This window comes from Dermacentor albipictus, unplaced genomic scaffold (assembly GCF_038994185.2).
Source record: "Dermacentor albipictus isolate Rhodes 1998 colony unplaced genomic scaffold, USDA_Dalb.pri_finalv2 scaffold_25, whole genome shotgun sequence".
NCBI classification, from domain to species: Eukaryota; Metazoa; Arthropoda; class Arachnida; order Ixodida; family Ixodidae; genus Dermacentor; species Dermacentor albipictus.
This window is the reverse complement of record NW_027225579.1, coordinates 3,148,149-3,165,000: the sequence shown is the minus strand read 5'-3', so window position 1 is coordinate 3,165,000 and position 16,852 is coordinate 3,148,149. Positions and strand designations below refer to the sequence as shown.

The following is a 16,852-nucleotide window of genomic DNA, read 5'->3' as shown; positions in this document are numbered from 1 at the left end:
CGTAAGCCACGAGAGTCTCAGCAACAGATTGGCAGAACTGCATATATTTGAGTATTTCTTTCCACTGTTTCTTCAGGGAGGGAATGTCCCGCGTGTACTGCACTCAGGAGTTGCTGAGGGCAATGTCGAAGAGGTGAAAGATGACTCTGATTGTCCACTTGTTGACGCGTGCTTTTATCCTGTAGTAAATTTTCATTCGGTCCGCCTTGTCAACACCGCCCATGTTGACGTTGTACATGCGCACAATATCTGGTAGAGGGATATCGATATGTTTTTCCCTCACGAGACCACGTGCGACAGGTGTCTTGTGGGTCCCAGCCATGGATTGAAAAAACAAAAGTATCGGCTTAATTCATCAGACACGCGAGGCTGGTCCCCTAAAGAAAAAAAGAGACGCGATTTTGTCCACGAGCCACTAAATGCCCACAGTACTCATCTGCTGTTCATAACAAGGCCACCACAAAAGCGCAGTAAAACAAACCGGGTTGAGTCCTAGCGTCCAACGTAATGGACACGTGAAATCAAAGGAAGTGTAAAATAAAGCAAGCGCGCGAACAATTCAAATTCCGTATTCTGCGTGTACGCTGTTGTATTAACTTTAATATAAAATCAAAGATATGCGCTGAAAGCAGGTCAAAATACGAGAAACCATGCTTGCTTCTCCGGCAGTTGCCGTAAAACGCCGCGCCGCAGAATGCCGCCATTGTGGAACTGTTTCGGCGGGAATTTGAACAGTGTATTTTCATTAATGCTGCATAGCCCTATTGAAAAATTTGTATGAGAAATAGAACGAGATGTATGCATGTCGCACAGATTTGACGAGAAATAGAACGAGATGGATGCATGTCGCACAGATTTGACGAGAAAGAACGATATGAAATGCATATTGAACGAACTCGCAGAGAAAACGGGCGAGATCTGTGTGATGTGCTACGCAGACATTTACGAAGTGCACGAGATTTATGCGATGTGCGATATGAATGCATAGAGCTTGAGTGACATGTGTGCGATGAGTTGTGTAGACCTGACGAGATTATGTATGACGTGTGTGAGGTGGCATGTGATGTGTACGCACTGTAGTCGTATGAGCAACTTGATCTTTGAAGATGACTGAATTGTATAAAAAGTGTGTGCACTTAAGTCGTAGTGCATACAAAAGCTCATTAATGACAGTCAGATTTATGAGCTGTTCATAGTAAATGCAAGAGTGTGATCAATGTGCTGTATGATCACATTGAATCATTATGACACATATATACCAGCATAAACTACAGAGCAAATAAGACGTTCAGAGCTCAACTTCTGGAATTTCATCCCCATCAAAGCTGGTGTCGGTACTTTTGATGCAATGATTTTCACTTGGGGACATATTCTCGGATGAACACTTATGGCGATACTACTGCCTTTGCATGACGCATTCCTCGACCAGCCAGTAAGCACTGGATAGCACAATGATATTGTCAAAAGCTATCAGCAGAGTTTGAATCCCTAGTACAGAGAGTAGATCTGCCTAAGATTTTATTGCAATATAGGAGGCAGGTACCATAAAAGTTTCATAATAAAATGTTACATGTTTGTTTGTGCACGCAATAAAATAATCTGGCAATGTGATTATAGCACTTTGGAGATGCTTCAAATAAGATCGAGTTGGCAAAGTTTATTGCAAGCAGTTTGATCAGTGATAAATTATGTATGCACTTTGTCACATCCTAATAATATTGCTTGCATCAGATATATCAGTCAGAGGTAGTATAAGGGCGAACTTGAACCTGCATATTTTCCAAATAGCCAAGTGCGTCAATCACAATACTGTCAAATACAAATCTGCTAAGAGCATGTTAGTGCCTGTTTATGTCCAATTGTAGAAGGCAAGCGTGCGATTGGCCATGCATGCCCACATATAAAAATAAAAAGCAGAACCACAAGACAGTATAAATAGGTTGGTGAACAGATAGCCAAAATAGCAGTCAAAATCCATCGCACTTTGTCACAAATAAATTAAAAATATTGTAATTAAATAACAATCCCTAAAAATGTCATGTGATCAATTGTGGTAATGATCACAGTTACTGCTGTGAAAAATTATTTGCACTAAGTGTTTCACAACTTGCTGAGAGGGCTTGACCTAGTAAAAAATCCTCATATGTGCACAGCAGTGGCAAAAAACGAGATGAGCGTCGCATCTTGGTGACCATTATCTCCCTACATACTACACAAAACTGAATTTGAAATTAAAGGAGAAATAACAAAGCAGTTCGTGTGCCAATGATGGTTAAGCGCACTGCAATGCCTTGCCATGCGCTGAAAGCTGACCTCCAAGCAACCAAAATGTAAGTGACCCTACATTGAAGCAGCGTCTCTAAATGACGAACGTGTATCACATCCTGGCATTCGCAGACGCAGTCACCAAATGAAAAACACCTTTGCAAATCGCAATAACGACGAATGTCACACGCGTGCGCACACAGACAGAATGCGAGCAGTTTCCGAAAGCACTCGCGAAAGACTGTACGGACGTTCCTACGCGTTCCACGCATATCAGAAGCGCGCGCGCGCGCGCACACATACACACACACACACACACGCACAAAAGGCGAGCAGTTTCCGGAAGCACTCGACAAAGACGGCACGGATGTTTTTACAAAAAAGCAAATCCCACCGGCGTGGCACCATTTCCCGATGCACAAACAGCACCACTCATTAACAGTACACATCCGTAGAACGGCGCACAAGCCGGAACAAAGCGCACACCACTCGACGCCAAATCCGTCGTCAATTACGCCGCTGAGAAACGAACACCTTCTAACATTCACAAACCAAACGACGATGTGCTGCGAACTTCAAACAGATTTTACGGCCCTGTCCGGTTGATAGGGCTGCTCCACAGGCTGTCCTCACTGTTGAAAGCAATGTCAGCAAAGTTGTTGAAAAAGGCCGCCTAAAACACGCAAAAACATGGAAATAATACGCCTCTACCACCCACGCTACTCATGCGATCACAGTTACCGGAACCACAGACGGCGAAGTAAACAAACGACGTCATTTCCCTTCATTTCGGACCGAAGTAGTTTCTCAGTTGCGCGAGTCTTCCTTTCGAGCAGGGCGCGACTTGTTCCGGGGACTGTGAGGGCGCTGCGGTCGAGCTCTGCACCAAGTGAGCGGCGCTGCTCTGCTGACATGTGCACGTTACTTGCGGGTGTTTGCGCTTCTTGTGCTGTAGCCGATTTTATTTTCTCATTGCGTGTGCCTTGTAACTGTCCTCGGGCACGTGGCTGGCGGTCGAGGTCTTTTGCGTCCGGTCCAAGTTTTGCGCTCATGGAGACGCCAGTACCGGCGACGTGTGGGTCACCAAGCGTTAACATTGCGTGTGCACTTTGGTTTGTAGGCCCACCTTTTTTTCCATCTCACTTTCTTCGGACGTGCACTCTCAGGTATGGTGTCTGTAGAATATTATACTTCAGCTTAAACAACAACAGAAAGAAATAACGGCTGCTTTATTCAGCGAGCACCATGTAAATGCCGAGTGCCGCGACTAACAACCATAACTGTGCCAGGCTATAGCAGACGACGCTCGGATGCTTGGCGCGGAGGTCGATGGCAGTGCTGCGGTGGCGGGAACGGCAGCGGGCTGCATGGTGCGCATAGCCGAGGAATTGGGGTACTAAAAGAGGACTATAGGCCATCGCTCTATAGGCGTTGTTGCGGCGGGCGGCCGATGTGATGCTGATCGTTTGATCATATTTACGCGGTGCTTAGAGAACATGTGCTCCTTTTTTGTGTGTGAATTAACGATCACTAAGCCCTGGGGCCTGTGCAACGCTATTAGCTCGCTGTATGTTTCTTGCGGTGCACCGTTGTTGATTATCGTAGTGCGGTCAATTCGCGCTTCTTTGTCTCGCCGCTCCCGCATCGGGTCACAGTGCACGGAAGAATGTGTTGATAGTTGTGCTATCGCGTGCTGTAGTTCACCGCAATTCAACACTACGCTGGACGGACTGTTGGTGCAGTCGATGTGGCGTGAACGGACACGAAGGAGCGCTCGCCTCAGACGGTAAGCCCGGCGCCTTGCGCATTCTTATGGTTCATGTAGTGTACGGTGCTCACGGAATGAAACGCGTCAATTTAGGGCTTAGTAATGCGCATATATTCGTTTTCACCGGCTGTAGTTCGTGTCACATCGACGTAATTTTGGTGCGTACACGTACATCGGAGTCCTCGTCACCTTTGGTCACCAAATTCCTTGCGACATGACATGGTTCTCTCGCGTACTTTGCACGTTTGCAGGGCTTTACTAAATGCTCCGTGTCGCGTTTCATTCCGTGAGCACTGTACCTTGTCATGCGCAGCAGAAGACGATTAGTACAGCTACAAGAACAATAACAGTGATTTCCTAATGTTCGTTCGATATCGGAGTGCACATTTAGCAAAAAGTTTCACGAAAATTACCCCGAGGTTAATGTTCTAAGTGCTTCATCTATTGTTTATTTTCTTTTTGTTATGAAGTATGCTAGCGCCGGGTCATCGCTTCGTCTGAACGGGCAAAAAAATTCAAGCAGGAAATGTCACTGCTTCTATACGTAATTTCTCAGCAAGAAATCGTATAGACAATTCTAGAAGTACGTTGATGTGTTGCGCAAATGTTTTCACAGCTAACGTTAACGCGCGACGGCATCCAAATGATCTGACTCGTGAGAAGATTTTAGCTTGGATGCAAACTTTGATGCTTATAGGTTGTCGCCAAGGCAACCTGTATTTCTTGTGTTTAGTGTTGTTTGTTTTCGTGCCTTTGACACGTTGAATAACCGCCTGTGATGTAAGAATGAAATATTTAATTTCTCTAAGCGGATGCAGCTTCATGTAGCTGGCTGTACGAGAGCTTTCCCCAATTTGACGCGATGTTGTCAAATCACAAGTTTGCAGTTTCAGCAGTGATTACAATAAACTGAACATTTATTGTTTAGGGATGTCACAATTTCCTGAGACGGAGGCATCTCTGCACCACATAGGCTGCGGCACTATGCAGCTTGAACAGCACGACAAAGCATCTGATCTGCCTGCTTTGACAAGGTACGTACTAAACGGTCACAGCCATTTATGTGTTCTAGGGTCTGTTCGTGTATTTGGCACCTGTCAACTTTTCTGAGTCTCTCATGCAATTTATAAATTCTTGCTATTCTACAATTTTACTAATGTTCCATTAAGTAATGAGAACGAAGTTTTATTAGTGAAGATGTTCTAAAGCTGCTGAGAAATGGGGTGGCATAGGATTGCGAAAATGCACGTAAAAAATAGTCCTGGCGCTTTGCTTTCTTAATTGCTAGCAATGAAAAATCCCTAATAAAATTAGCAAAGGGACACTTGCTTTAGGTAAGTTCATTAAGATACGTTCCAGAAGCAGGCTAAGTTTGCAGCAACAAAAGCACTGAGAAAAACTCACTGATCTAAAAACATGTTAGTTTCTGCTTTTCCAAGTGTGCTGCTTGTGTACAGTGTGTCAAGGTAAATAATGGTTAATAATGTATGCATAGAAAAGTGTGGATGCTGAGAGAAAGCTTTAGGAAAGTGCGTGCTGTCTTTCCAACACAGGATTTCTGTCTAGAATTTTTGTAAAATATGAAGTGCACAGGCTGGCAAACAATGTTCAACACTTTTGCTTTAGATTTTAATGTAGCCAGTTCATTATGTGTCCCTAGTATAGCTTAGCGTCAAGCTTGAAGCTGATCTCTGATGTCACATCAGTTGCAGGATGCAATAACGTGGTATCACATACTGCTTGTTACGCATGTCAGTAAACCTGGTGCAGTTGTCACAGGTGAGAGTATAACTGAAAGCTGCGCATTCTTTGCCCTTCTGCACATGATGTGGGATAGAGTTTGAACTATGCTATAGTGGCACCATCTCCCTCACCTTCTCTTCCTCATTATTCTGTCAACTTGCAATAATATGCACAACTTCTAGAGGCTTGATTATGGTGTTGTCTGCTGAACTTGGCTGATGTGAATTTCAGTAGTTTGGGGTACCCTCAAAGCTATGCTGTACTTTTCATGCATTTTAAAATGGTCAGTTTGACATATGTGATTGGCTGTGGCATTCTGAGAGAAACAAGGCCTCTTGTGAATAATGCATATATGCATTATTAGCATTTTCTAATACTCTTTTAAGAAGCAGCCTACAGGCTGCTCCCCGAAGAAGTGACCACCTTTGCTTACGCTACGTGGCAGTCTGGTCCAGTTTACTTAACCTGTCTGCCATCTATGCACGAAAACGAGGAGAAGCGAAAAAAGGGACCTTCGATTTATGTTTTTGCACAGATGGCTCATACATTGCACTTTTCTTATCTCGCATGCTTTGTTAACTCAAAGCTTTCTATGGGCGAATATCATTTCATTCCTATTTATACCTAATAAGAATTACTTAGTTCACAGTGTCACTTTTTATATTATACTTTTGTGAGACTAAGCTCACTTGTTTTAATGCAAGTGTGGCTGGGCCTGCAGAAAGAGTAAGCAGCCTACTGTGTTGCTGATCAGTGCTGATCTCCACGTCCGAGCTGGTCCCACAACATCCAGGCACCACTGTGCTTTGCTTCATTGACAAGGTAATATGATATAGACACCTTGCACCTCAGTATCAGTTTTGAGAAATATGCTAAGACACAAGGGTTGGCCTTGGTGATAAATACACTCGTGTTCTTTTTTTAAGCGTTCTTCTTGCAGTGTTCCTCATGTACATGTTTTCAGAGGATGCTTAAATGCAAACTGCCATGGAACTTGTTTATGCCTTAAAGTAGCACTCTTTCACCAAGAAAAAAGCCTTATTTAATGCACAATTCATAAGAAAGGTGAGGAGGTGACAGGACATAACAGTCTAACAGCCATCCAATTTTACTGCTTGCAGAGCAATATAAAGTGAGAGGTGAAAGGGCAAGAACAGATAAATCGACAATCTATGTTGCTCACACAACTGCGAAAAGAAGCATGGCTACTATGACACTTGTTTTACAATGATAAATAAGCAGTCTTGCTATCTGATAATCCACTGGAGGGCGAGCCAACTCGCAGATTCTCTGTCACACATGTAAGGAAAGGCTTACAAATCTTGCCAGCCCTATGCTCGTAACACATTGCCACAGTTGCATAGTTTTCAAACAAAATAATGCAAGTGACCTTTGCACTACCAAGTGACCACCAAATGACCTGAGCATTCAGTTGACATGGTTGCAGATCCAGTCATTTATACATTGGCCTGTTTTGTTGACGTGGTGTCTACTGCACGACAGTGGTATTTAATATCCATCAACACCCCTGTGCTCGACGTACTCTTTCTTGCATGCTTTTTTTTCACAGGTAGTGGAAGATTACTTGATTCCAGAACAATTTGGCTTGTTCTGCACATGATAGTGAACTTTCCAGTCTTATATTAAACATGGAATTGGGTAGGAAGATGTGGTATTTTTTATAGTGCCCTGGTGCATTCAGATTGTGCAGAGGCTTCAAGCTTGTATTGACAAAAATTGGGATGAAGCCATAAGAGGAGAATTGTAAAAGTGTAACGAAAGCCTCCTGATAGATATGCTGAGTTGTGCTGCTGTGGACACTTATTGGTTATCCCTACTGGGTAATGCTGTTAAAGTTATGGATGCTTTGACACTGTAGGGCCTACAAGGTGGCTAGCATTACGGAACACATTAAAACAACTGTAGGGATGCATGTTGTGCTATTGTATCATAATTGGCCCACAAAGTGACCACCTTTGCTTACACTATGTGGCAATCTGGTCCAGTTTACTTAACCTGACTGCCATCTATGCATGAGGAGGAGAAGGGACTAAAAAATGAAGGGACCTTTGATTAATGTTCTTGTACAGATGGCACATACATTGCATTTTTCTTATCTTGCAGGCTTTGTTACTTAAAGCTTTCTACGGGCGAATATCAGCATTTCATACCTAATAAGTATTGCTTTGTTCACAGTGTCACTTTCTATATTTACCGTATTTACTCTCATAATGATCGCACTCACGTAATGATCGCAGCCCGGAATTTTGTCGTCCAAATTCGATTTTTTTTATTTCCTGTGTAATGATTGCACCCCTAACTTGCTGCAGCGATATGTCATGTGCCAAGTCTAGCTATTAATGATCGCGCTTACCATCTGTCGAATGCTACGCGAACAACTCTTCAAGATAAACCAAGTGGTCTGCACGCACCAAACATTTTTAAGCAGATGCTCGTTTTCATTCCTTTCATTACTTTCCGCACTTCCATGACAAAAAAGCTACAACCAAAATTGCCTTTATTATGTGTAGGCTTTGTAATGGTTGTGGTCAACAGCAACAAAAAAGATGCCTTTCGATTCTTCTCATCTGCACTCGTGGGCACGCAACAAATCACGAGCGGCAACAATAGCAGCCACGTTTACACTGATACGTTAGAAGTGTACCCTATCCATACGCCGACACTTGTAACACAGCTAAGATATTTGCCCACCCTTAGCACAAACGTGCTGTATTAGGATAGTAGTGAAGACAAATGCCGCAGTTTCTGCAGCATGCCCGCTGTGTCTTTCTATGTCACTGGCAGCTAAGCGTGCCCATCTGTTTCTGCCCCCTCATAGTGGACATGGCGACGTTATTGCCACAAACTTACCGATATTAACGATATTATTCATTACTGATATGGAAGAAACTTTCAATGCAAGTAATGTACTCGAGAGAAAAAAAAATCGCGTTCGGCGCATTTGGTGTTTTCAGCTTGCTATGCTGGCCGCCACTTTTGTTTCGGTGTCCCGCACTACATACAGTGGCAGCCACTTATTTCTTGACCTATTGCCATCCCGCAGCAAACGCGGGATGAAAAAAATTCTTTTTGCGGGAAATTTAACCGGCATAATGATCACACACCTGAATTTGTGACCATTTTTTTTACAAGAAAATGCCATCATTAGGCGAGTAAATACAGTACTTTGTGGCACCAAGCTCACTTGTTTTATTGCAGGTGTGGCTGGGCCTGCAGAAAAGCTGTAAGGAGACTGCAGTGTTGCTGATCAGTGCTGATCTCCACGTCCGAGCTCGTCCCACAACATCCAGGCACCACTGTGCTTTCACAAGGTAATATGTTGTGGACACCTTGCACCTCAGTACCAATTTTGAGTTTGACTTGATAAATATTTAAGAAGACACAAGGTTTGGCCTTGGGGATAAATACACTCGTGTTCTTTTTTTGAAGTGCTCTTTCTGCAGTGTTCCTCATGTACATGTTTTCAGAGGATGGTTACACTCCTTAAATGCAAACTCCCATGGAGCTTGTTTAGGCCTCAAACTAGAACTGTTTCACCAAGAAAAAATCCTCATTTAATGCACAATTCATAAGGAAGGTAAGGAGGTGACAGGCAGTGTCTAACTATCCAGTTTGACTGCTTGCCCAGCAATATCAAGCGAGAAGCGAAAGGGCAATGCTAACAGATAAATCGGCAATGCATGTTGCTTGCACAACTGCGAATGCGACACATGGCATGGCTACTATGAATGCTGATATGACGATAAAAATATTGTAGTTTTTACATTAGCCGGTAAGCTTATTAATATTTTGCACCAGCAAACAACCAGTTTGGTAGCTGTAGTTGTTGCACTGCTTCAGGAGTAAGATATTCTTTTTAATGAAAATTGAGTAGTGCTGCGGTTAGCGAAGCTATTTCTGCCTGTACAATAAATTAGGCATTTTTAAAGAGGCGGCATATAACAATTGTGTTGCTGTGCCACATAATTAGTAAAGTGAGGGGAGCTTTAAGTAAGCAAAAGAGGAAGATTAACCTTGTCGTACAAACAGATCCTTGTCTCAGCTGTCGTCACTGTGATGCAACGGCTCCCAGATAACTGGGGGGGGGGGGCTAAAATTAGCCTTAAAAAGCTGACGCAATAATACAAAAAGCCATTGAAGAGTGTGGTTGCACCTATGTTTAACCAGTGCAGTATCGGGAGCAGGGCCAGACAGCAGCTGAAATGTTATGTAATAGAAGCTGGTCATATTGAGTGCTCTAACATGCTAACAAAAACTGTCATTTAGTTTCTATAGTGGTATTAAAGGTGCATTAATCTTTCCTATAAACAATTCTGCACTGGCATCTATGCAGTGTTTTCCATCTGCATATTCCGCAGTGCGGTAGCAAAAAGCTGTGAAATCTGTGTATTCACTTGCATGAGCTGGTTATGCTTCATGAATACTTTGTTTAGCGCGAAACGACACACACAAGAAAGACGACAGGACAAGGCGCTACTCTGAACTGACAGCATTTTATTGCGTCACTCCTTTATAGACCGCTCAAACCAGAGGAACATGCGCAGTGAGCACAATGCGGTGAAGCCACCACCAACATCCGATCCAAAGAGCGCACTCATGTGACAGAATCCAAAAAACCAAATTCAGTGCTTTACTAGGTTAAGGAAGGCACACTAATGCACTGTGACTCCAGTGACTTAATGAAAAATGCTTCCGATAACTCTCGGGCGGTGGTGTCACGGCTCTTTTTCAAAATCGTGGTATCACGAAACATGGGTTTGCATTTGCATGTTTTACAATGCTGAGCCAAATGGGAACCTGTGCCTGTTGGTATGGATCGCTCATGTTCTCTAAGGCGCTCGTTAACACAGCGGCCTGGCTGCCCTACATACACTTTGCCACATGACAAGGGGATCTTATAAACGACACTGACGCTGCATTCTACAAACTTCACGTGGTTCTTTTCACAATCAGGTTTTTTACTTGTTTTAGAAATACGGCTGCACGACATTGACAGTTTCTGAGGAGCGGAAAACACTACCGGAATTTGGTATTTAGTGGCGACATTCTTTAGATTGTGAGCCACTCTGTGGCAATACGGCACAACTTCAGGCCTCTTCTTTTGTGTGATGCAGTTACTTTTGTGCCGCTTCCCTTTCAGTTTCTGAAGCAATACCTCCGAGACTGACGTCTCCACCACACTTGGGTAACCAGCAGCCTGCAGCCTATTTAACTGTGCAATGAAACTCATGTTCGCAGAGTGATGGCAAGATTGCATTAAGGAAGATTCTAAACACATCAAAGCAATGGCGCGTTTCACAGTCTTTGAGTGCGCAGACGCGTAAAGTAAAAATTCCTTACGTGCGCGTGGCGAGTACATCTGACAGGCGTGGCCTGTTTGCAAGGATAGCTGCAAATCTAAAAACTGGAGTTTACCGTCCCTAGATAGCTCATGTGTGAAAGTTAAACCTTTGCCATTGTCATTGAAAAGTGTTAAAATATCAGCTACCGTCACGGAGCATTCGTTGTTAGGCTGTTTTATCACAACAAGAAAATCGTCAACATATCTAACAATTTGAACCGAGTCATTGTTTAAGGCACTCTTAAGAGCGCGGTCGACAAAAGATAAAAAAATATTACAAAGAGCAGGCGCCACACATGAACCAATACACACACCATTTTTCTGGATAAAAAGGTTATTTTCGAACAGGATAAAAGTTGCACTTAAATAAAATTCAAGAAGGGACATGAAACTTTCCGAAGATAACCCGGTGGCATTGCAAAAATCTACCTCGCCACTTTCTTCGATGCACATCATCACACTGCGAAATAGCTCATCATGCGGTATAGAATCGTAAAGATCTTCGACGTCAACAGAAAAAATGTTGGCTAATGAATGGTTGTCTTCCAGAAAGGAAACAACATCGAAAGAATCCTTTATGCCATAAGGATCGTCGATAGTTAAATGATTAAACTGTTTTTGCAAAAAGCGGCTAACCAAAACCTGCCAACAGTTGTTTTCACTGACTATTGTACGGAAAGGCACATCCGGTTTGTGCGTTTTTGCAGTGAAAAAACCTCTAAAGCAAGTAGCTTACATTGTTTTACATCTTTCACAATCTTGGTGAGGCCTATGACACAGACACACAAATATCAGGGCCCACTGATATTTGTCTCCTGATCCTGCTGTTCTGGTCAGTCACATAGCTTTTGCTGTGTGCCGTGCAAGGATGCTTACGTTCTGCATGAAGAATGGACATGTTCCTCAAGATGTGGCGAGTCTCTTCGGGAACGTCAGGCCTTCCGTCGGTCACGTGCCGCGAATGTGTCGGATTCTTCGTTCTGAAATTTGGGGGCAGGTACGCCTTCTGTACGACTGGTTGAGAGCTGTGTGCTACTCGCGCGATGCACCTATTGTGGCCTAGAAGAAGTTTCGTTTCTACAGACTTCTATCAACTTGGACTACAGAATTCTGGTGGACACAGCTGCTGCTACTCCTCCGGTCCAGACTACCGTGCAGAAAGGAAAAAACGCAACCGGTCACCGCTGGTTTCCAGGTACTCGGTGACGTCAGGCTTCCTGACGAAGTTGCTGCATTGCTAAAGAATGGGCCGAAGTACAGCACGGAACCAAGAATTCCTGCACATGAGCTACTGGCTTTGAACAGGCGCATCGCAAGGAAAGCAGAACTAGAGGACCAGGAGCGGTGCCTCCTCGATAGGGTGGACAACCTTCGTAGGACCGCCACTGGGAGCGCGCCACCTTCGACAGCTGTGATCAAAAGGACAGTATCTTTCTTTAGAGACAATGAACTGCGGCTGTTACTGAGTGACAAAGAGGGCGGGTTTGTGATAGCTCCGTCTGCTGTCTTCTACAAAAAAGCCATTGAGGCTGTCAACAAACACTTCATTCTGGCAAATGAGAAAGCTCAGAAGGTAAAACGCAAAGCCATTTCTTTGTTGGAAAATATAGGCCTCACCAAGATTGTGAAAGATGGTAAACAATGTAAGGTACTTGCTTTAGATGTTTTTTTTCACTGCAAGAACACACAAACCGGATGTGCCTTTCCGTACAATAGTCAGTGAAAACAACTATTGGCAGGTTTTGGTTAGCCGCTTTTTGCAAAAACAGTTGAAGCATTTAACTATTGACGATCCTTATGGCATAAAGGATTCTTTCGATGTTGTTTCCTTTCTGGAAGACAACCATTCAGTAGCCGACATTTTTTCTGTTGATGTCGAAGATCTTTACTATTCAATACCGCATGATGAGCTATTTCGCAGTGTGATGACGTGCATCGAAGAAAGTGGCGAGGTAGATTTTTGCAATGCCACCGGGTTGTCTTCAGAAGGTTTCATGTCCCTTCTTGAATTTTATTTAAGTGCAACTTTTATCCTGTTCGAAAATAACCTTTTTATCCAGAAAAATGGTGTGTGTATTGGTTCATGTGTGGCGCCTGCTCTTTGTAATATTTTTTTATCTTTTGTCGACCGCACTCTTAAGAGTGCCTTAAACAATGACTCGGTTCAAATTTTTAGATATGTTGACGATTTTCTTGTTGTGATAAAACAGACCAACAACGAATGCTCCGTGACGGTAGCTGATATTTTAACACTTTTCAATGACAATGGCAAAGGTTCAACTTTCACACATGAGCTGTCTAGGGACGGTAAACTCCAGTTTTTAGATTTGCAGCCATCCTTACAAACAGGCCACGCCTGTCGGATGTACTCGCCACGCGCACGTAAGGAACTTTTACCTTATGCGTCTGCGCACTCAAAGACTGTGAAACGCGCCATTGCTTTGATGTGTTTAGAATCTTCCTTAATGCAATCTTGTCATCACTCTGCGAACATGAGTTTCATTGCACAGTTAAATAGGCTGCAGACTGCTGGTTACCCAAGTGTGGTGGTAACATCAGTCTCGGAAGTATTGCTTCAGAAACTGAAAGGGAAGCGGCACAAAAGTAACTGCATCACACAAAAGAAGAGGCCTGAAGTTGTGCCGTATTGCCACAGAGTGGCTCACAATCTAAAGAATGTCGCCACTAAATACCAAATTCCGGTAGTGTTTTCCGCTCCTCAGAAACTGTCAATGTTGTGCTGCCGTATTTCTAAAATGAGTAAAAAACCTGATTGTGAAAAGAACTATGTGAAGTTTGTAGAATGCAGCGTCGGTGTCGTTTATATAAGATTCCCTTGTCATGTGGCAAAGTGTATGTAGGGCAGTCAGGCCGCTGTGTTAACGAGCGCCTTAGAGAACATAAGCCATACATGATCCATAGCAACAGGCAAAGGTTCCCATTTGGCTCAGCATTGTAAAACGTCCAAATGCAAACCCATGTTTTCTGATACCACGATCTTGAAAAAGAGCCGTGACACCACCGCCCGAGAGTTATCGGAAGCATTTTTCATTAAGTCATTGGAGTCGCAGTGCAGTAGTGTGCTTTCCTTAACTTTGTACAGTGCTGAATTTGGTTTTTTGGATTCTGTCGCATGAGTGCGCTCTTTGGATCGGATGTTGTTGGTGGCTCCACCGCATGGTGCTCACTGCGCATGTTCCTTTGGTTTGAGCGGTCTATAAAGGAGTGACGCAATAAAATGCTGTCAGTTCAGAGTAGCGCCTTGTCCTGTCGTCTTTCTTGTGTGTGTCGTTTCGCGCTAAACAAAGTATTCATGGATTCGCACCAACTAGCCCGCCAACGCATTGTGCTGGTTATACTTGTTCATTTAATGTAAAATACTTGTGGAAAAGTATTAGACTATTTGAGTGGTCTTGTATTGCAATTCTGCAGCCATTTCTATTCTTTGTGAAACACGAACATTTAACAGAGACGAGAACAAGACAATGCGAGGACGAGCTCTTGCTTTCAACTGCTGTGGTTAATCTTGAAATATCAATTTACGTAGTTAGAAAACTCATGAGCCTCCGTGTTCTCTTTATCCTGTTTCTCTGTGAGATGTTCACGCTTTACACACAATATCATGCAAGAACCAGCCAAATCAGTTATGCAGTGGAGCTACCTATTGTGCATGTCAGTTCCAAGGGCTTGTTGTAATCTAACAGGGCCGGCTGCTTTGTTTACATTTTTGTGCAGATGCATACGAGCACTGTTTCAAAAACGCCGAACACTGTGGATACGGAGGCAAGGAGGCTGAAGGACCTGAACAAGCACCTGGCCACGATGCTTCGGAATACAAAATAAAGATGGTTTGTGTTAATTGTGGGCCCTAAAAAGTGTCCTCTTTGTCTCTGAGCTGGCACATCGGCCGACTCACGTGATCGAAATTAATCGCTGCAATGTTGGCAGAATGTGTTACTGTGTGGAACTTCACCAAAAATATTGCATGAACAAAAGAACTCATTCAACACAAATGCGAACACTTGTAGAATGCAGCTAAACAAGAATGGTGTCATTTTGCATAGCTGAATGAGAACATTTTCATGTAGCATACACAAACGAGAACGATATCGTTTCGCATCGCCGTGCGAGAACTATCTCGTCAAGCACAGCTATGCGAGAATAATCTCGTTTAATATACCCACACGAGAACGATCTCGTTCATTGACGATGTCCACTCGTACACATGTGATGTACGACGTCGTCGAGTCTACGGAGCAATAATAGCGTACAGAAGTTCTCGTGAAATTCTCTTACATATTTTTTCAATAGGGAGATGGCGCAAGCAGGTGTCCAATAAGTTGGACAGCGCGGTTATGTGAGGATGAAAGCCTTGTCACAGGAGTGCTGTCTCATTTCTGAATGTCCAATATATTGGACAAATTCCCATAGCCGGGTCTCAGGAGGATAAAGGGAAAATCAGACATCCACCCGTTCGTAGCAATTGCTACAAAGGAAACCCATACTGATTCCACGAAAGAAAAGCCCCATAGTTGAAGAAAAATTCGTCCTGGTCCGGGACGAATTTTTCTTTATCATTATTATTTATTTACTCGAATTTTCTCTTTATGCATGACTTCTCTCCACCTTGTGGCTTTCTGCAGTACTGCTACGTTATAATAGATTTTAGTTTGCATGTGCAACAAATGCCTAGTTATTCAGCCACCATTGCATAGCCACCACTATGCTATGATAAACTGCAATACTACAAACAACTGAAAAACACTGAGCACATAGCACTACAGTGAGTGAAAGACCAAGAGGAAATATTTCACTACTATCACTGTATTAACCTCAAATGCATCAATGGACTATACCTGGCAAAAACAGAAGACAACAGTCTGATTTGCTAAGTTGGAATCAATGGCCAACCTTGAAAAACACTATGCTTCAGTTTACAGGCATACTAAACAGCTGCAATATGTCCAAACTTATAAGGTAATGTAGCATTTCAGGTATTTGAACAAAGATTTAATCCTTTGTCATGACAAAGGGCTCATTTATTTCAATATGCCCTGGAGGCATACATGGACAGAGAAATTAAATTTCAATATTGATATTAAACGACAAATTTACAATCTCACCACATCAAAGCAATCATACAGCATCGATGCTAATGGAAGAAAAGAAATATGCCTAAAGACCAGATAAATGCGAAACCGGACATTATCAATAGCGCCAGTCCAATATCCCCGTGGTGCGTGGATAGTAAGCATATTCCATAATGTTTCAAAAGTGTAACTTCTTGGCCATCATTTCATCCAATTTCTCAAAAAAGACTGTTGTCTCACCTCCTAAATGTTTCCATTAGCACTGCCTCCATGTTTGCGTCAAATGCTGCCTGCTCCGGTTAAGATCTGAAAGAACGGCACAGCTGTTAAAACTTTGTAAACTTTTTATTCAATAAGAACATGCACACATCACAGTAACCTTTAGCAAGAGCACATGTAGTACTAATCACAAGGAACACTTATTTCTTATAAGCAGAGAATCCAGTTTACAGCAGGAAGAGAAGAGCTTGAGAATGGCCATAATGCATCCGTTGATGTTCTCTTTAAACGAACAACAAATGGCCTTGCCATCAAATCATATCACAAGCCCACACATGTGAATACACAATATGCAGAACATATTTAAATAAGTATAAGGAAATATGTATACGTTCGTTTTCAAGA

At 43.0% G+C, this 16,852-nt stretch overlaps 1 protein-coding gene and 1 long non-coding RNA gene across 3 annotated transcripts in view; both read left to right on the top strand.

The window, feature by feature from the left end:
• LOC139052497 (uncharacterized) overlaps positions 1 to 16,852 on the top strand; it is a 125,230-nt gene that overhangs the window by 14,188 nt on the left and 94,190 nt on the right. The gene's annotated exons all lie outside the window — the stretch shown is intronic.
• LOC139052501 (uncharacterized) lies at positions 3,734 to 14,997 on the top strand. 2 transcript variants are annotated; one of them, XR_011509939.1, is made up of 4 exons: positions 3,734 to 4,051; positions 4,962 to 5,067; positions 8,996 to 9,108; positions 14,874 to 14,997. It is a non-coding gene; the product is annotated as an uncharacterized lncRNA (long non-coding RNA). The 2 variants fall into 2 exon arrangements; XR_011509940.1 differs by lacking the exons at positions 3,734 to 4,051; positions 4,962 to 5,067 and adding an exon at positions 6,525 to 6,598.